General features: G+C 39.6%; 1 long non-coding RNA gene across 1 annotated transcript in view; it reads left to right on the top strand.

Moving 5' to 3' along the window:
* The first annotated feature begins 2353 nt into the window (after positions 1-2353).
* LOC106793882 overlaps positions 2354-20627 on the top strand; it is an 85360-nt gene continuing 67086 nt past the window's right edge. The window contains exon 1 of the long non-coding RNA XR_001382473.1: positions 2354-2457. This is a non-coding gene — a long non-coding RNA (uncharacterized LOC106793882). The remainder of the gene's footprint in view (positions 2458-20627) is intronic.

Here is a 20627-nt window from a genome sequence, read left to right as displayed (position 1 = left end):
AGGGATCAGACGCGGGCGGAGAGAGAAATTGGTTGGAGGTAATTTGTGAGAAAAAGAGTGGAAAACGAATATAAGAAATATTTCTAAAGACCTTCTGTGTGTATGTGTGTGTGTGTGTGAGTGTAGGAAATATTGTAGAATTAAAAGAAACATTCTTGGACGATGTCATCGTAGTCGTAGTCGTAGTCGTAATCGTTGTACCATAAACAACGTTCAATTTATCTATAATATTATTGTATATTTGATAATGGAAGAGAGAGAAAGGGATGACGAGTAGAGAAATACATTTAATGCGCTTGCAGAGAGAGTTTCTAGTATGCGAGAGACAGGCGAATCGTAGTATTTATCGTTCGATGTTGTTTCCATTCCTCCTCCAATCCCCGATTTTCTCTACCCACTACCACCCAACCCTTCTCAACTATCAACTCTCTCTCTTTCTCTTTCCGATAGGCGAATACGGGCAACGTTTTAACGCGGAATTAACGTTCGACAGTTATCGTCCATAGCGTCTCTTAAATTAATGTTCCGATGAAATAGCATTGGAACCGAGAGAGAATGTCAATCCTCGTGGATGCGCTCGCGCGTGCATCTAGCCAACTTGTTGTGTTGTGTTCTATGTTGTGTTGTTAGTGCGTTAGTGTTGCTGTTAGTACTACTGCTTGCTCTACTGGTTGTCTCTTTTCTTGTATGTATGGATATACATGAATATAATCCACGCACACGTTAAATCGACAGACCGAAAACGAGAAACGTAGAGTATATCTGTCACTTTGTTCCACGAACTGATAAAATGTTTCACGAGGGTCGAACGTAACGAACGTTTCCTATCATTTTCTCTCCTTCTCTCTCTCTCTCTCTCTCTATCTCTCTATCTATCTCTTTCTTTCTCTATACAATTTCAGCTTACGGTCAACGAAACATACATTATCCTACACTTACTTTCGTTATTACGTTATTACTTCGTTTTAATCAACATCATTGTATTAATCGTTCGACACTTGATTTATTTTTATTATTATTATTTACTTTTATATTACGATTAACTTCGTAAAAATATTTTTTTAACAAGATGATGATACCTTTGACGATAATAATCGTTGAATTTGATTCGAAAAATATTGTTTCATTCTCGAATGAAAAAGAATACGTATCTGTGTAGTAGCGTTTCCTACCGTCCCCTCGCCCCCACTCGTTCCCCTTCTCTCTATTCATGAAGAATTACGTAAACGGTCCACGGTCATTTGTTAAAGTCGTAGGTAAATTGATCCGAGCGAGCGAACGCTTGTCCGGAGAAAGATCAAACGTAGAGAGGAATCCTCGTTACGGTGCGGCTAGTCACGTTGCAGTTGAAACTCCACAAAATCCTCTTCTGGTGTCACGACAATGACCGAACTAAAACGTGGCCACCTTCCGTGTGGTTTACCCTCTGTTGTTTCATCCACGTTCTAGATGAAATATCCATGTTAATACTAGTCAATTTTATATATATATATATAAATATATGTGACACACAAATACGAAACATTCCCTGACATAATTCGTAAGTTATAGATAATAATAAACGTCATCACCCAAAGGATAACTAACAACTCCTATTGGTAATTTTTGATGATTTTTTTGTTGGCATCTTTCAGACCAATCCAACTTCGAATTTACTTCCTTCTCTCTCTCTCTCTCTCTCTCTCTCTCTCTCTCTCTCTCTCTCTCTCTCTCTNTCTCTCTCTCTCTCTCTCTCTCTCTCTCTCTCTCTCTCTCTCTCTTCTTCTCTCTCATTCTTTTACTTTTTTCTTTTTAGTAGAAAAAAAGAGTATGAGAGAAGAGAGCTTGCTCGCTTCCAAGGATCGTTGCTTTCGCGGAGCGTTAAGTGACAGTTATGAGAAAATATTGGTTCAGACTGTAATTATATTGCTCCCTCGTTCTTCGCGTGCTCAGCATTTTCTTACGAACGGATCTAGCGAGATGCTGCTGCTTCTGCTCTTGCTCCTGCTGCTGTTGCTGTTGCTGCTGTTCACCATCCTGCCACGTCCTAAGTTTCTCTTCTTTTACACGAAATAATTATACTTTCTCTTTCTCTTTCTCTATGGTTTTTACCGGATCCGATCCGATCCTATCTTCCTTTCTCTCTTCTGTTTGTTTTTTTCCCACCCCTATTGGTTAAGAAAAGTTTTCGAAGGGAGTGGGAGGGAAAAAGAAAACCCTATTCCGAAAAATAAGATTTTCCTTTCGTTATTATTATAATAATTAAACCGAGATCATGTAGTAGAAAAAAAACAAAGTAATAATGATTATTTAATTCTAATTAAACTATGCTAATCCATGTATTTTTTATTTTTGTTACAGGTGAGTCAGACTACATAAACAACATTAAAACAGGAACGTTAACTGTAACTATAACAAGAAGAATAATGCTGATGACTTAGGCGATTAGATCATCGTCTACTATGAAATTCCTCTTACGTAAGCCATGACAAAATTGAAGATTTTTCCGATCATTTATCTTGCGATCTTTTTCAACCGGGAGCAGGGAGGGGGGTGGGGCGAAGGGAAACAGGAGCGGGGTTTGCGCGCTAACGTTATAACCTTTCATTTGCATGAATACTATTTTCCATTATAATTTTAAATCTTTCGAAGTATGTTTACTCGCACTGTGAGAGATAAGAAAAAGAGGGGAAGAGAAAAAGAAAAAAATAAGAAAAAAATAAGAAAAGAAAAGAAAAAAGAGAAAAAAAGAAGTAGCGAAGAGAGAGAGAGAGAGAGAGAGAAAGAGACAACCGACGCAGAAGCATTTGAAGCTTGCGATCCATAATAATCGGGCTCGGTTAAGTGGCCGATTTATATTCAATGTCATACGAGCCGCGTCCTGCGGTTAAAGCGTTGACGTTCTCTCTCTCTCTCTCTCTCTCTTTCTCTTTCTCTTTCTCTCTCTCTTTCTCAGTGTGTAGGCAGCAGTGAATATGGAACCCTCGCCTACGATCAATTTGTTCGAGGCATCATGCAGAAACGCGTTAAGTTGTTCCACCGTTTCACAGTTCTTTTATTTTCAATGACTTTCGCGCACTTACATCCACCCACGCGTCACAAGTATAATACTATTATTACTTTTCTCTATAAAACCATAGGATACCGTAATAGTAGTTTCGGCCAATAAAGTTTTTAAAAATCAAACAAATCATACAAACACTTATTATTTTATATATAGACCAAGGCCAATATTCATTTTCTTTTTTTTTGTAAGTTGAACTTTTTAGATATGCTTTTTTCTTTTTCTGCATAAGTAAGAACAAACGATCTCTTCTTTAGCTAACCCCGGGTACACACGGGATTACACTTCCATTTACTCGAAAAAAATATCTAAAATCGATAGGGCGAATATCGAAGTCGATCCCAATTTGCAGAAATCGCTAGAGTGTAAGAAGGAGGAGGGGGTGGTGATGGTGATGGTGATGGTGAGGGGTGGGGGAATAAGAAAAATAATAAGGAAAAGAGAATATGTGCTTTCAAGTCACGCTCTTGGTGGTACCTATCGAGCGTTGCAAACGTGGTCCGTTCTCCTTTTTATCCTATAACTCGTTCGAACAAATGACCAAAACGATCCTTTCGTTAAATTCTTCCTTCGTCCCGTAATAATACTCTCTTCTTTCATTTGACCGTAGAATAGTAGAAAAACAAATAAAAAAAAAAGAAGAAAAAAAAAGATTAAAAGGGAAGTTAAGGAAGGATACAATTATGACGATGCCAATGGGTATTATTATAAGTCAGAATCGACAAATAATAAACTAAAATGATAAAGGGTTTCAGAGAGAGAGAGAGAAAGAGAGAGATAATATAGAAAATGATTTTCCTTTTCTCATTCTTTTTTCTTTCCTTTTATCTTATGAAGTTTATTAAACTTAAATATCGAACCTGGTCGCGTAGGAGTCACGTGAACATTTTGTACGTTTGATCTTGGCCACCCGATCCCCGACCAGATTTAATGGTTTTCCTTTAATCTTCGCGGCAAACCCTTTCGTCGAAGAAAAGGGTAAGAAAGAAGAGATGGGACGAGCCTTGAAGGAAAATAGGGGATGGGGTTTGTGCTCGGTGGAGAGGGTTTTCGGACGTGAGGTGGATGAAGGTGGTAAGAAAGAGGAGATAAAAAAGAAAGAGTAGAAGTAGTAGAAGAAAAAGAAGAAGAAGAATACGAAGAAGAAGAAGAAGAAGAAAAGAAGGAGTAAGGGTTAGGGGTTGGAGGAGCAATAAGGAATTATTGCGGTACGATCGACAAACGGCGACTACGTGGCCGCACTACGGAAGACGAGTTCACCCTTCCACCTTAGGTTCCTTCTTTCACCCTCTCTTTCACAACCCTCCTGAAACTTCTCGGCGTTCGATATGCTTCTGTCTCCTTTCTCTATACTTTTTCGTCCTTTTTTTTTTTTTCTTCCCAGTCGCGTTCCTGCGTGGCTATAAGCTACCTTCCAGACTCGTCAATATGTAATGTTCGAATGCCTGTCGGGGTAGTAGCAGCAGCAACCAACAGCAGCAGTAACAACAGCAGCAGCAGCAGCAGTAACAGTACCACCACTATCACCACAATCACCATCATACTTGAGAGCAGGGGGTTAGATCTCAACGTGGAATGGAAGATTCTTCTCGCACTTGTATATTTCATTGGAGTTCTCGATGAACGTTAAGACGCGAATGTTAGAGGTGGTACTCCTAAGGGTTGGTTAGTTGGTTGGCTGGTTGTTGGTGTTAGTTCGGGTACACCCTTTTAAGTAGACGATATTTTCTCGGTGTTCTTGCACGTGTAAAAAAGGATTAGTCGGTGTCCTCCTCGTAACTGTTTGGACAGAAAGAAGAAGTAAGAGGTGGTTTAGTTGGTTCACTAAAGTTTGAGCTAGGTATTCTAACCTAGCCTAGCCTAGCCGTCACCGTTACCGTCACCGTATCCAACAGTGGTCACGAGTGGCCGCCCTGAAAAAGGGTACGCTGCACGAAACTGTTATAGGTGTACGTGACTCTTTTCCGAGAAAGCCTTCGAAAGCGCAATATTTTCGATCGTGTCCTTTCCGCGAACGAAATGATTCTGTTACCTTCTTTACGGGCCGACCCATTGGAACTTCGCTTTCCTCGGATACCATCTAGAATACGAATACGGAAAGCACAGTTGAATCTAAGTTATTAGAACGGTCAGGATTGGATTGCGATCAGGATAGATGGGATATCTTCGTATCCGTAAGAACGACGACTACTACTACTACTACGACTACTACTACGACTACGATGACAACGGGTGTTGCAAGTTGTTCGTTAAATCCTTGCATCGATCTTCGCAAATCGAATGAGAATCCTTTTCCTTATTTCCTTTTTTATTTTTCATTTCGTCTACATCGAAGATACATTATTCGAAGACAAATTTTGACTATATTAATACGTTACCTATTTTAAATTGTATATCGACGAATATAGTAGATAGAGAAACGTAGAATAGATCATCTGTTTGTTAACAGTACGGTACACGCGATATATATACATACACACACGCATATACACATTGTATGCAACATCGGTAACTAAATTTTCTATCCTTTTTTTTCTTTCTTTCTTTTAGAGTTTTATTTTTACTCTAGCGAAGGGACAGAGAAAACCGGGACAGTGAAACACGAATGCGAATGCCCGCGAGTTGCATCAAATTCCTTTTTTTTCTTCTTTTTTCTGTTTTTGTTTTGTTTATTTTCTTCTATATCTTTTTATTTTTTAAACAATACGCAATCGAAGTCTAGTCTCTATCTATCTCTCTATCTCTCTCTTCGTTCAATGAACTTTTATCACCGAATCCGACTCGTCGAAATGGTGAGAGGGAAAGAGAAAGAGGGCTGCCGGACGAGGGAAGTTTATCGTGGCGTCGCAAAACCAATTTCGCCGTCGGCCGCGTTCCTCCCGCCTTCCATATTGAGCGAACATTAGACGATGTCGCGCACACAGTGCGCGAGGGGGCAGGGGCAGGGGCAGGGGGTGGGCACGAGGTGGTTGGGGGAACTAGGGGTCGATTTATCAACGGGCTACAAAGCGTCGTCGTTCTCTACCCCCTCTTTCTCTCATCACCCAAAGCACCACCACCACCACCACCACCACCACCACCACCCCTCTTTTCTCGCTGCTACGTTTCCGTCCTTGATAAGAATGCAAATAATGGTGGTTGCGTTGTGCTCGCTGGATATCATGGTGGTATTCTTTCAAAAGCGACTCTTTTTCTTACTCGAAACTTTTTTTTTTACTATTCTTCAATCTTTGCCCTCCCCCGTCCCCCCCATAGTTTATGCTTTTTTTTTAATATATATGTATCTATAAAAGAAACAAAAAAAGAAAAAGAATAAAAGATTCTGTTATAATATGACGATAGATACACTTAACTGTGTCGATTCTCGATATAATAAATTTGTCCTTGAAATAATAGAACATTACAAACCCTAACGGGTATAACGTTTTCGCGTGCTCTTCGATTTTTTTTTTTTTAGTAAAGAACAAGGCTCCTCGACAATTTGTCCTGCGAGAAACTTCAATTTCCTGTCCCAGGACTTACTACTTTTGTAGCTTTATTTGTCGCTAAGCGTGCCAAAGTGTAGACGGAAGTTGTTGAGTTTAAAGAGAAAAAGAAGAGTAGAAGAAGTAGAAGAAGAAGAAGAAGAGGAAGCACCATTTTTTTCGTTTTATAGTCCGGGCAGGGTGAAGCGGTGACGGGGGGGGAGCGAGGACGGGGAGCATTAGCCTGACTTTTTTGTCTTCTCTTTTTCGTCAATTTTTCGTAAGGCCTATACCTTACACCTTTTCTTTTAGAACACCTTCTCTCGGTCGACAATTCTGTCACGTACGTGTCATAAGTTCTCGGCGTCTTTAAGTAAGAAGTAACGGCGTTGTGCTTTCCCCTTCTCCGTTCTTCCTCTCAGCCCTTCACACTCCTCCAACCCTCCCACCCCTTCTCTTTCATTCTTTCAAGGGAGAGAACACAGACTTCAGGGGCTACACTACTCGAGAGTAAAGCTAAGTACTCGGGCTTCTTCTAGCTGATGTTACTACACGTTTGCGGTTATCTATACCTATACCTACAGGATACTACTCTTCTTCCTGTGTCGGGCACGTTCTTCAAAAAGTTTAACAGCCGCGAGTACGTCGTCGTCGTCGTCTTCGTACCGAGACGATAGCTAGACAACGACAACGACAACGACAACGACAAGGTTACTGGTTGGTGATGGTACCAGCAAGTAGGGGGTAGTAGAAAGCTATAGAAGTAGTAGAGGAAGGTTTCTAGGTGGTAAGGTGCTAGAACACCTTACCCGGAGTTCACTTGAGTCGGTTGGTGGTGTGCGACGGTCAGGCGTGGCCGGCATACCAAATCCGCGAGGTATTCTGGTCATGTAGCTGCTACGAACTCTCTCTTCCTGGCTTTCCAAGGGAGACTCTCTCTCTCTCTCTCTCTCTCTCTTTCTCTCTCTCTTTGTCTCTCTCTGTCTTTCTCACTCTCATTTACTAGCTTGCTAGCTCGCTCTACGCCAAAGAGGTGGGGTAGTATTAATTGGCTTACGAGGCGACACTCATTAGCACTTTGAGTACGAGGGTTTGGGCGGACAAGGGTAGAGAAACACCCTTCGAAGGCGTTACTTTGGCCTGCACCCGCGTCACGCGGCTCTCTTCCTCTAGATATTCTCTACTCCCGTTCTTCTCTCTATCTCTTCTATGCTCTAGCTATTACACTATTAGAACACTTCCTATATATACCTTTGTATCGAGCTACCCGATATATCGAAGAACGATACCACCGATAATTACGACCTCTGACCCCTCCCCCCACGCCCTTTCGCCTGAATTTGCGGTAATTTTTTTTTACTTCAGTATATCACGCGTATCCTGAGCAATGAGAAATATGATGAAATTATAATAAAAGGAAGGAAAAAAAAAATGATCATTATAAATGAGGTAGAACGGGGGTTAAATTGTTTTCTATTTCAATGTTTGCTTCATGTTATTTGATCGAGTTCGAATATTTCGTATCGCTTTAATAAGTAAACCGGATAGATAGAGAAATGAAATAAAAATAAAAGACAAAGAGTATTTTATTTTATTGACGGGGAAAAAAAAGAAAAAAGGAAATTTTTAAGAATTCATACGATTTCACATTTTACTCGATCGACGGCGGTGGTAGTGGTGGTGGTGGTGGCGGGTCTCGTTATTTATAATTCTAGGAGGTAATGGCGGTAGAGCTTACCCGAAAGGAAAAGGGCGCCGGCGGAAGCTGCGGGATGAAACAGGATTGTGGTCTCTGAATATTTCGCGGTTCCCGTGGATTTGCACAGTTGCGGTCGACCCGATACTCCGAACTCTCAGTAGATCCAATTTGATCGGAAGACCGCAACGTCTACGAGCGACCTTGCATGGAGAGACGGACAATGTATGTGGAACCAATGCGAAATATCCCTATCCTTTTCCATTTTATCTTCCCTTTCTCTCTCTCTCTCTCTCTCTCTCTCTATCACTCTCATTCGCTTTTCCTCCGTTCCGGTTGGAAACTGTCGACCCCCTTCACCCCCTCCTATAGACGATGTTACTCTCGATAAGGTATTGTTCTATCGGGGTTCTTAGAGTATATGAGTTTCACCCTAGCTACATTACCAGCAGTACTACTGTCATCCTAGAAAAGCATCTACCCTTTCCCTTTCCATTTTCTTTCCTTCGCCAACCAACCAACCAACCAACCAACCCAAGTCTTCTCTCATTTACACAACTTTCTACGAGGATAAGTTTCGTAGATGTCGAATGCAGCACACCTTTCTCTCTCTCTTTCTCTTTCTATCTCTTTCGCAAATTCCTTTTATATCGTTCCATCCCGATATTCCCAGCCAGTCTTTCCTCTTTCCTCCCACTCCCCACTTCAACCCCTTTTCCTCAATCTCTTCTTCTTCTTCTTTTTCTTCTTCCTTCTCGAATCGTGGAGCAAGTTACTAGCATAATTTTCCTATCTCCTCAAATTGCGTTCAACTCGTAGCGACGCGATCGTCGCGGTAAAATCTACTTACCCGGTCCACGTTTATGCTTTCCTTCCGAATTTTACGATCAGGTACCCCCCCCCCCCTTCTCCCCAGAAATCCGCTTCGTCCGTGCGCTCGTCCAGTTGAACATCAGGATGTCTTTTGAATACTATAACCAATGTAGTCGGATCGGGGTACGGAAAGAGGAGGGGGAGGTATACCTGGGATTACGCGTTCGAATAAAATTGTATCCGTATCGTTGCGAGTTAAATAATCATTCGATCTTGAACAAATTCTTATTTTTCAAAAACATCCGTGGGATATTTTCTCTTTTCTTTTTGTTTTTTTTTTTTCGAACGCTATGCCAAAACTAATGTCGAACACGATTTATGTTTTGAAATAATACAAAATAATGTTAATTCTCTTTAATCTTAAATTGATAAATCTTATTCGTAAGGATAAAAACATTTGTTTAAGATTTGAAGTATTTGGAATTCGTTTAAATCGATTTGAATTCAATTAGGTTTGTTTTTTCTATATTATTACATTGACGAGTTCGCGTTAATCGTGAAATAAAAGATTTTTCAAATAAAGTAAATAAACTTTGATACGGCGGTTAGAAAAATGTCGTATTTCTCGATGGCTTGTCGATTTTCTAGAATTTCTCACGACCAATCTAAACTATAACAATCTATCGCGACACTAATGACAGACATTAACTTTGCGGTATTACGGACGACGACGACAGAGCTTGGAGTCTCTCACGACGATACGTTTTCCCTGAGAGTGAGAAAGATATATATATATACTTTCTCTTATTCTCTAACATTTGTGATCCTACTTGTTCGTATTTTAGTACATTACGTGTTCCGTGAGCCAAATTAGTCCCTCATCTTTACCCTTCGTAACGCACTATCATCACCCCTTAGGTATCGTATTTTCCTGTTGGTAAGAAAAGAGAGAGAGAGAGAGGAAAAAAAAGGACGTAGCAGTTTTATCCTTTTGCTATTTGTCGAAATTACATTTATAGGGAACGGTCGTGTCAAGAGCAACTTTCGGCTGAAGTAGTTTAAGTTTCTTTTCTTTTTTTTCTCACTCTTTCTCTTTCATTTTGGTCTCGGTTTTGTGGTTTACGAGCGGCATGTGCCGTCTCTCGAATCAGGCTTTTCCCGGTACCCCACGTGGCACCTGCCGATTCCAGCTTGGCATTGTCATGCGAGGTACTCCCTATAAACTGAGATTGCCGAGGGATCGAAAGTTATGGCCAGTCGTCGTCTCCTCTTTCTCTCTCTCTTTCTTTTTCGTTTTATCTTTTTGTTTCTCTTAGCATGCCGCGGCGGCCTATAAGGAAACGCCCGACTGACGGAGCATATGTCTCTTCTCTTTCTTCCACTTTTCTACCAAGCACAAATTCCTATATCTTCCCTCCTTCTTCTTCTTCTTCTTTTTCTTATCCTTTCCTTTCCTCTTTCTCTTTCTTTCTTCATCTTCTTCTTTTTCTTTCTTCGAATCGTATTTGGATAGTGTTCGCTAACACAACCACGTAGCAACCACCACCCCCCCCCTTGAGATCGTTCGGTGAAAACGAATTCCATTTTCTTCTCGTAAGAACTTTTGCGCTCTCGTGTATACTTTCGAGTTTACAACATCCTTTCTCTTACTCTTACTCTTCTTAGTGTTCTTACTCTTTCTCTTTCTGTATTTTTTTCTTTTTTTTATTTTCTTATTTTGTTCTTTTACTTTTCGTTTCGTTCTTCTTCTCGCCAGACGTTGCTTTAGAAAAAAAAAAGGCTACCAGGAAGAGGAGGAGGAGTGGGAGGAGGCGGAGGAAGAAGCAGGAAGGAACGTACAGGTTCATGTGTCTTGTTTTCGAGATATTTGCTTTGTCCCTCGGGCTGTTCAATAGAAACGTGAACGCTTTCAGACTATAATCTACCGAAGATGCAAATATTTACAAATAAACGATCTTTAGAGACATTTATTACTAATACGAAAAACTATTTTCTCCTTGATAGATTTCTCTTGCAATTGCAATCATCTTTGCAATCTTTAATAGAAAAAGAAAATAAAGCAATACTTCAAACAAGTAAGCCAAAGTATTTGTAACACAATACTCCTCTTATTAGAAATATCGATGATAATTTAATTCGAATTAGAATTAAACATATATTGTTGAAAAATATTTCCAAAAAAAAAAAAGAGAAAATCCTGACCAAATAAATAAATAAAAATAATCGTTAAACATTTAAAAAAAAGGTAAGAAACTATTCGATACGAAACGACTCATGCAAATTAAAATAGAATAGACATTGAGATGGTTGAAAAGAAGAAAAGGAGTGGGTGGTAGAAGGAGAAGAAGGAGAAGAAGAAGAAGAAGAAGAAGAAGAAGAAGAAGAAGAAGGAGGAGTAGAAGGAAGGAGGAAAAGGAGGAAAAGGTTGAGGGTGGATCGTCGCAAGTACAAAGATAGGTACGACTGAAGGATTCTCGCGGGTAAAGAGGGCCGAGGGAAAAGAGCAGTTAGTAAAACTCGCTCCGTTGCTTCCTTAGACAGAATATCTCGGGGTCCGATCCTTCGTGTCGTTTGCCAGTGGTGTGGTGGTCTCCACGGCTTCGTCGCTTTCCATCCTTAGTTCGCGTACTTCATTTTATTCATTCCTTTCGCCATCTTTTTTCCTTCTCCTTCTTCTCTTCTTTTTTTGCAACTACCTTCGCGAAGAGAAGAAGAAGAAGGATCACTTCGTGTTCTCTTTTTAGAAAGTTCCTCCCACTAACGTTCCTTCTCTCATTTCTCGTCCCGTCGGTTCTTATTTTCTTTTTCTTTCTCTTGGTTCTTATACTATTTTATTTTTACCGTTTCTGTTGCCAAGAGAAGAGAAGAAAAGAGAAGAGAAGAGAAGAGAGCTCGTTCTTTTCCTGATTCCCAACGATTTCAACGATTTCAACGACTTCAACGACATCGTCGTAGTCGTAGTCGTAGTCGTAGTCGTAGTCGTAGTCTGATTTCGGCATTCGATTTACGTACGCGACCATGTACAGAGTCTCGTCGTCGTCTTCTTTCCCCCGCGAGGCTTCTTTATCTTCTGCAAAAGGAAGAAAAATCCAGCTCGTTGGATTAGATTTTCCATCCCCACATTCGCGTATCTTTATTTTCTCTCTTTCTCTCTCTCTCTCTCTCTCTTTTTTCTTTATTTCTACGTCGTTTCAACGTTTCTTACTTTAGTTAGGTGTACCTATACATTCTATCTCACGGTTATCGGTTCAAGACTCTCTCTCTCTCTCTCTCTCTCTCTTTCTATTCTTCTATACTTCGAACTATTTTACTTCACCGAGTACTACCTACACTTTTTTTCTTCTCTCATTCCTTTCGATTGAGAAAATCGAAACTATCCCTTTCCTTTCCTTTTTTTTCCCCTTCTTCTTCTTCTTCTTTTTTCGTTTCACGCGAGCACACAACCTGCTGCGTTTGAATTATTTTCCTTTCTATTTCTACTTTTTTGTTTCTTTTTTTATGGTTCTTTTTTCGTTACTTTTACTCATCAATAATTTGACACGAATTTTGTGTTACTTTTATTTTGTTTCTTGTTTGATAAGGACACAAGAATATATTATATATATATAGATAGTAGAACGTCAATGGCAGGTGATTTCGAGCTCGGCTAATCCTTACCGTCCGTCTTGTGTTTCTGTCAGTATAGAACGAGAAAGACAGAGAGAAAGAGAGAGAGAGAGAGAGAGAGAGGAAGTCTGTCGAAGTATAGGCCTCGAGACTGAGAAGCTCGATAGGTTCTCTCTCTTTCTCTTTCTCTCTTTCTCTTTCTCTCTCTAGACTTTACCTTCCTTTCGTGTCTCGCTTTGTCTTCGACTTTAGAGTCTGAACGGAATAACGTTCTCGACAAAACCGTCAGGTACACGCTATTCTGTCGCGATTGTTCTACCGGTGGTTCTATCGTTTCCTTTCCCTCTATCAGCATCGTCCTATCGTATCTCGTTTCGATTCACCTCCAGACCTACAACCATCTTCTCTTTTTCTTTCTCTTTCTCTTTCTTTATTTTTCTTTTAATTTTAATTTTCATATTTTTTATATATTCGTTACTTACGTTCGTCATCATGTTTATTCGTCTTAGATTGAATCATCGTTCAATTGTAATGTGATTTATTCAATCGATAATGATACATTATTTGCGATTCTATTATATATTTAAGATGTGTTTTATATAAGATTTGTTGAAAGAAATTTTTATATTAACGTCAGTTTTAAAATAAAAAAAAAAAAATAGAAATGATTACTATGGAGTTAGTTAATCGTCATCGTTCTTGGATAAGTTATCCAGACAGGAAAGAGCGACCTGAATTTGTAAGTCAAATTGTCGAGTTTAAATCTCATGTGCTCCACGTCGGAGAAAGAGAAAGAGGGAATAAGTAAGTGAGCAAGTTAGCGAGTGAGTGAGTGAGCGAGAGAGATTGGCCCCGTTAAAATCAGTGACTTACACTAGTTTGACTTTAATGAGCTCGTAGTAAGTACTTAGCAAACGCGAAAGGCCTTTCGGGCTTGTTCGAAACGCTTGTTCGCATCTAAGAGGCTCTCGTTAATTAAGAATCGAACTGCCAGTTACTCGTTCGGTGTCGCAGTATTCAATCACAGAAAGAGAGATAGAAATATATATATATATATAGATATAAAAAGAGGGAGAGTAAGAACAAGAACTATGGCTGCAACGCGTGTTCATGACCATCAATTTATATACTTGTATGTTACGGACAATGTATTATTGCGTGCATTGTATATACATCGATGAGAAAAAAATCCTGATGCAATCCTGAAAGAACCTTGATAAATAAAATCTAAAGGATGAAACGTTTACTGAGATACACTTTTTAAAAGTTTACGTAAAATTTTCTTAAAGACATTGTGAACGAATTTTTTCAAGTTACCATGCACGAGAAATATACGTAAAATTATATACATTGGTCAATCTCTTAGTGGACATTTTATAGAATATATCGGGTAATCTATACAATCCCCGGTTTCTATACACATTAACTGTAACATTATATATATATATATATTTACCATTATTATATACACCAAACTAACGCGTTGGAATCCGTTGGAATTCACTAGGCGCGCCAAATTTGCGGTGGCCATGCAATTCTGAGGTAGATAGTAGTACTTTGAATTTCGAATGTTCTCGTATTCTTCTCAAAAAAGAAAAAGATAAAGATAAAGATAAAGAAGAAGACTCCATCCCTTTTTCGTTTGTTCTTACTCGTCTCGTCCTTCATCAGGGGAGAAAAGAAAGGAAGAAAAGACTCTTAGAAGAATATATATATATAGAGAGAGAGAGAAAGAGAGAGAGAGAGAGAGAGAGGAGAGAAAGAGACTAGACTCTCTTGTAAGTTTACTCTAGATTTTTCATAATTCCTTACTCGATCGATTTTCTCGTTTAAAAGAATCTTCGATGAAGAATAGAAAAAAACTGAAGGTAAGGAAAGAGAAAGAAAAAGAAAAAGAAAAATAAAAGAAAAAAGGTATGTCGTGTAAGAGGTAAGAAAGGACAAGTTAAATAAAAATCCTCTGGGAGTACTAAGAGAGAAAGAGAGAGAGAGAGAGCTTTTTTTCCGTCTCGAAATAAAAGCGATTTCATAAACGGTCGTCGATTTTTACGCGAAACGTCGACGAAAGAAAGAAGTAAGGAGAATGAACGAGGAACAAAAATATACAATATATTATATTTTTCTTTCTTTTTCAAAAGTCTGCGGCGACATCTTTTGAGATATCGACGTGGAGAAGATTTCATCGTACACGTGCAAGAAAAAGAAAAAGAAAGAAAGAGATAGAGAGAGAGAGAGATAGAAATCTTCTCTTCTCTTTTCTTCTCCTTGGAGAGAAGAAAGAGAGTGAATAAGGGGTCAGGGGGTGAGGAGAAGGAGAAGGAGGAGGAGGAGAAGGAGGAGAAGGAGGTCGCGTTATGCGTTCAAGGTAGAGAGACCTGCCGTTGAGGTTAAATATGCAGAGTGTTTGCAGAGTCCCCCGTCGGTCGGCTTCATCGGGTCTAATTGCGGTAATGCTCACAGCCCACGGGCACTTTGCTTCGTCTAACTTCGAACTACCATGAAAGGCATAATGGCGCTTGACGGCGCGCCACACGTACGCCCACCCTTATGTATATACATGTATGTGAATATATGTATGTATATGTATACATGTATATGCATTTATGTCGTTCTCTCTCACTCTTAGTATCTCTTTCTCTCTCTCTCTCTGACTGTCACGTTTTGCCTCTGTCTATCCACGTGTCTACATGTCTCGTTCATTTCCTCGCTCGCTCACTCCTTTACAGCTCGTAATCTTCTTTCACGAAGCTTCAAATCCGACACTCAAGAGTCGTCTCTCTCCTTCGACTATCCGCGAAGAGACGCGAGTAACCTCGCACACGCTATAGTACTTGCTTCCTGTTTGCTTTACACTCCGTTTACATCGTTTCCACGTCGTCGCTTAACTTCTCTATCTTTCATTTTCTTCCTTCCTTCCTTCTCTTTTCTTTCTTTCTTTCTTTCTTTCTTTCTTACTTACTTACTTACTTACTTTCAGTCTTTTTCTCTTCTATTCCATATTCTTCTTGTCATCTTGTAAATTATATTTCTCTTTTCTTTTCCCCGTCCCCTTTCTATATGCGAACAATTTTTATTATTATTGTCGTATATTTTTCTCTCTCTCTCTCTTTTTTGCAAATAGATGAATTCTATAGGTGTTGCATACTTTTTTGTTTGTATATTTTTTGTTTTCCTAACACTCGTTCGATTTTATCCGTAAAATTTTCTTTCTCATTTATATTTCTCTTCTCGTGGCAAATTTTTCTTATTATTATCATCATCGTGTATTTCGCTTTTTCTTTTTTTTTTTTTTTGCAAACAGTCGAATTCTTTTCGGTCTTAGACATATATATATATATATATATTTTTTTTTTCTTACGTTACTATTTCGATTTTATCTAAAAATTTCTTTCCACGCTCGAACGAATCTCTCTTCCGCACCTGCTCACGCTCCTTCTTTTCCATCTTTTCCTTTCCATTTCGTTTCCTTCTATTTCATTCTTTTTTTTTTTTTTTTTTTATCTTCTTATTTCTTCCTTTCTTTCTTTCTTTCTTTCTCTTGGAACTTTTCCTCCTACTTTTCTCCCTTACCGAAAGGATAGATCCACCTTCTCTGTCTCTCTCACTCTCTTTCTATCTGTTCCACCCGGTCCACGTTAGCGAGATTCAACATGCAGCAGCAGCACCAGCAGCAGCCCTTCTCTCCTCCTCGGTGTGTAATGCAACAAGATGAAAAAATTCTCTTCTCTTTCGTCCTTTGTCCCCGATTCAAAGCCCAAAGTAATTAGATTTGAGTTTTGCAAACTTGATTGGCCCCGTGTTTCGCCGTAGGGAGTAGAGGATTTTATTATGCGCGCGCAAACCAACCTATCTATATATATATATATATTTCCCCCTCTCTCTCTCTTTCTCCCCTTCCCTCTCTCTTTCTTTTCCATTGGGAGAGAAAATGAAAATGAAAATTCTTTTTGTTCGCATATTTTCGACATAGAAAATACGTGTGCCGCCTACGACAACAATTCTCGATATTTGTCCAATAAGAAAACCCGATCATCCTTTCTAACATGAAAATGAAATAAATAATTTATTATCTACGTTTCTCTCCCACCATTTTTATCTTCGAAGAATAATAAGATGAAGGAATGGATTGAGGAGGAGAAGAATGAAGAGGAGGAGAAAGGGGTGGGGGAGAGAAAAGAGAGAAAGGGTGGATTTCTTCTCAAAGAATTATACGTTAAGACGGATCGTTAATGAACCGCTAAGTCATTATAAAGTTCTTAGAATTCTTAAAAAGAATCGTTATCAAAGTTTAGCAGAGTTGTTAAAGCGTTCCGGATTTAAGGAGGAGTGTCTTAGAAGGAGAAAGGAACTTATCTCGTGCTAGGTTTGTCGTTGGATTTTTTTTTCAGGATAAAGCTAATGGTTGCTGGTAAAGCAGAAAAAAGATAAAGACAGAGAGAGAGAGAGAAAGTGCAGGAGGAGGGTTAACAGTAATAGAGTTTTGATACGTTTGCTAACTTGGCACGAAAATTAGCTAACGCTTTAGCACGATTTCGTGAAGATGATGCTTGCACAAAAATCCCAAGGACTATTGTCTTATTGTATTTACGTATTTATCTCTATATATTATTATTATTATTATTTTTTTGTTTTTGTTTTAAGAACAATCGATTTCGTTTGTTTTTGTTTTTGATAATCGAATATATATGGAAGATGATGAAAGGGTTAAAAAAAAAAATATATATAATAGTAGAAGTTTGAAGAAATGGAACAACGATAAGAATCTATGACAATCGACGTTGTTTTCTCGTTTCGAACGATCTCCTTTTCACGTTTTATCGTCGATCGGTTGGAATCATAGAAAATTGCCTTCTATATCCTCCACATCCTCCTCCCTCTTCTCCTCATCCTGCTTTCCGAGATTTCTCTTTCTTTCTAGTCGCGTTACTCTAGGAATAGAGATCCTTGGTAATTCTTCCTGAACACACCGGTGTCTGTTAACCGTCCGTCGTTCCCTCCCCCCCCTCCTCCCCCCCTCCTCCTCCTCCTCCCCGTATTCCGGTTAAATTGGAAGTTACTCGAGAAATGTCCTACCGACGCACAAAAGGAGTAAAGGACGAAAGAAGGAACCTAAGGACGAACGAACGAGTAAACGTATTCTCTCTTCTTTCTCATTCCATTTATTTTCATCTCCTTTTTTTTCTTCCTAAGACACAAGGCAAGGCCCATCTTTCTTTCTCTCTCTCTCTCTCTCTCTCTCTCTAGTTCGATTCACTCGTTCCTCCACTTATTTCCAAGTCTTCTATTCGTTCTATCTCGTTCGACATCCTTCCCCCTCATTCGTAAAAAGACGGCAAGTCCGATTTCACTTAGTCTCGCGGAAAACGACGTCCTGATTGCGAGTAGAAATCTTCCACAGGGATCCCCCTCAGGTTTTCTCCGTTTCTATCCAGACTCCTGACTACTACTACTACCTTTTCCCTACTTTCCTTCTTTTCTTTTTTCCTTCTTCTTCTTCTTCTATTATTTCTATCCTTCTTTGACTACCTGCCCTTGTTTTCTCCCTACGATTCCGCAGCCTGGAAGAACGGAACACGCTTGGTCGCGTGCCTCGACGACTACCCAAGGAACTTGGCTCCTAAGGGTTGGTTGCTGGGTTTGCTTCATTCTTCCTCTCTCTCTCTCTCTCTCTTTTTCTCAGTTAGGAGTAACAGCTTCGGCGGACAAAAGAGAAATGTGTTCTTTCTCTCTCCCTCTCTCTCTCTCTCTCTTCTTATCCCTGGAGAAACGTCTACTCGTTTATCGAAGACTCCGATCGGTTCTCTCGGTTCGAACTACCGTTGAGAATTTTCCGAATTTTCTCTCCTCTCTCAAACCAACTCCCACGTGTAATCCTCCACTTTTCCTCAACCCACCACACCCCACGCCCCCGCCCCGGCCCCGGCCACCCCCACACAACCAAACTCTTCCTCCGCAACTTAGAAGAGTTCACGGATTAGCTACGAGCTTACATGAGGTTCGTCCATGTTTGGAGAACAAATTATAGCAATAAATTTTCTAATAAGTTCGAAACTTACGATGGCTTGCTTTTACGCTTACACACACACACACACATACTCTCGCGTACACACAAATATATATATATGTATATATATACATAGGTTGAAATCCTGTAGAACCGTGTTGTATACCATACACATGTGGATATTTGTATTACACGTAGCATAATCTTTCTTAATGGTTCCAAGTCAAAAGTCATTTCGCTTTAAGTAAAAAAGAAAAGAAAAAAAAGAGAAAAAAAAAACAACGAACGAGATAAATCCTTGTGACTGATTTCGTTTATCCTCTCCCTCTCTTTCTCTCTCTCTTTCTCCTTTTTTTTTTAAATCGATTCTTTACGTAAATAAGAAAAAAATAAGAAGAAGATAGGTTGAAGGACGTTAAAACGTCTCCCTTCTCCTCCTCCTCCTCCTCTTCCTCCTCCTACTCCAACCTCTCTTCTTTTTCTTGAAATTCGTTAAAGTTGAACAGAAGAAGAGGCTTTTGATTTTACGATTTTCTAAGACTAGTTTTCGAATCCCTCCTAGATGCTACGGTAAATAGAAGAGAGAGAGAGAGAGAGAAAGAGAGAGAGACAGAAAGAGAGAGAGAGAGAGTAATCGTTTTGGTCGAAGGCTACGTTCCTTTTCTCGTTTATCGAGGAACGTCGATCGACGCCGCGAGCACACTAACACACACATACACATACTACCAACATCAGTAACACCAGCAGGAGTAGCAGCAGCAGCAGCAGAAGACTGCAATTTTGAAGCAACGCTTTTCGCACGGTTTTTCTTCAACATTGTCCGTCCTCCACCATTCCTCCCCCCGAGCCGTCGCTTCATCTCCCTCTCTCTCTCTCTTTCCCTCCCCCGTCCTCCTTTTCTCTGGGTTCTCGTCTCATCCACTTTTACCTCTTATCGCGTTTATCGTTTCTCTCGTTCGACACGTTCGCGCGAGTCATCCCCCAATCGATAGCCGTTGTCTGGGTGCCTCCGTTTTCCGGAATGCACGCACCGAAATGCGATAGCTCCTCCACCTCCATCTCCACCTCCACCTACACTTCCATCACCCTTTTTCTCTTTATCTTACACCTTCTCTTTCTTTCTTTCTTTCTTATTCTATTTTCAAGATCATCCGTAGACGCACGATCGCGCTACGTTCGCTAAAGATATCCATCCCAATTTTTTTTCTTCTTTTATCCTTTATTCTTTTTCGTTATCCTACCTTGCAACCCCTCCCTTCCCCTCCCGCTGTCAACAAACAAAAGTAAAGAAGATAGGAAAAATTCGTTCGCAGTTTCCTAGATTTACTTGAATATAAATTCTATTTTTTTTTTTTTCTTTTTAAACCCTTAAACTTTACATACGATTAGGAATAAAAATAAAAAAAAGAAAGAAACGTGAAAGTTCAGCATTTTTCACCAAGTTATAAAAAAAGTATATATATATAATGATTATAATACTGGTAATAATAAAGAGAAAAAGAAACAAAAACAAAGAAGAAAAAGATGAAAATCTTTGCGAGATTGGTTAAATAAATATCGCAAAGTCGCGAATAAACGTCGCGGTAAAGGGTGATATATGTTGGATATCTTAAGAGGGGGGTTTTCTCAAAATATTACCGGCTTTGCAAATGCTAATTCAAGGGTGTTCGCGCTTGGAACACGCGCAAGCAAGCAAGCAAGCAAGCGAGCAAGCAAGCTCGTTCGCTTTTCTTAAGGATTATCATTTTAACGATCGTTGTGCGTTTTTCACTACCGTTGCTGCTACCCTCATGCCCGATCTCTCTTCCTCCTTTCACTTTCTTTTCTATATATATATATATATTTTTTCCCTTTTTTTTCTCTTTTTTTTTTTTTTTTTTTTTTTTTCTCTCTCTCTCTATGTTTATCTACGTACATATCTACGTTAAGCTTATCTATCTATCCTTTTATATTTCCATTGAACACGCCCACACGCGTCCGCTACTATATTGTTACACGACG

This window comes from Polistes canadensis, unplaced genomic scaffold (genome assembly GCF_001313835.1).
Source record: "Polistes canadensis isolate GaletaPanama2010 unplaced genomic scaffold, ASM131383v1 scaffold_20, whole genome shotgun sequence".
Classification (NCBI taxonomy): Eukaryota; Metazoa; Arthropoda; class Insecta; order Hymenoptera; family Vespidae; genus Polistes; species Polistes canadensis.
The sequence above is the reverse complement of the archived record's forward strand: the minus strand, read 5'-3'. Positions and strand labels throughout refer to the sequence as shown.